This window comes from Thamnophis sirtalis, unplaced genomic scaffold (assembly GCF_051295495.1).
Source record: "Thamnophis sirtalis isolate CommonGarterSnake01/CBP01778 unplaced genomic scaffold, rThaSir2_p1.2 scaffold_2, whole genome shotgun sequence".
Lineage (NCBI taxonomy): Eukaryota > Metazoa > Chordata > Lepidosauria > Squamata > Natricidae > Thamnophis > Thamnophis sirtalis.
The window spans coordinates 17,105,284-17,105,889 of NW_028261382.1; positions in this window are offsets into that span (position 1 = coordinate 17,105,284).

Below are 606 nucleotides of genomic sequence, written 5' to 3' on the forward strand. Positions count from 1 at the left end.
AGTTTCTCTTTTAATTCCAGGTTGCTTCTCTCCTTGATGAGTTTTTATCCATTGCTTCTTGTCCCTCTCTTCTTTGTGGCAGTCCCCCAAATATTGGAACATTGCTATCATGTCACCCCAATTCTTCTTTTCTTTAGACTAGCCAAACCCAATTCCTGCAACCTCAGCTGGCTTGAACCTGGTGAATAAATGGAAAAAGGACCCCTGGGAAATCCCACCCCCACCCTTTTTAATCCATAAACCATACACTACATTTCTTATACAACTGAGGAATGCTAAGCTTTTAGGCTAACGAGATCTCAAACTGTCAGCAGATAATGTTAGATGAGTGATTATTGAAACTTTGGGGCTCAAAACTGAAAAACATTTGGAAAATGCGTAACTTGACTCTGCTTACAGGTCATCCCTGGTAGAGGGTGGATGGACTAGAAGACCTCCAAGGTCTCTTCCATCTGTTATTCTGTTATCTATCTCTCCATCCACCCACTTTTCTATTCCCACTCTTCTCTTACTTCCTCGCCTCCTCCTCTCGCGAGACTTCCTTTCTCCCGCGCGACCTGCAGGCGGCGCGCTCTTCCCGTCTCTCGGGGAAAAGGGCGGTGTGCG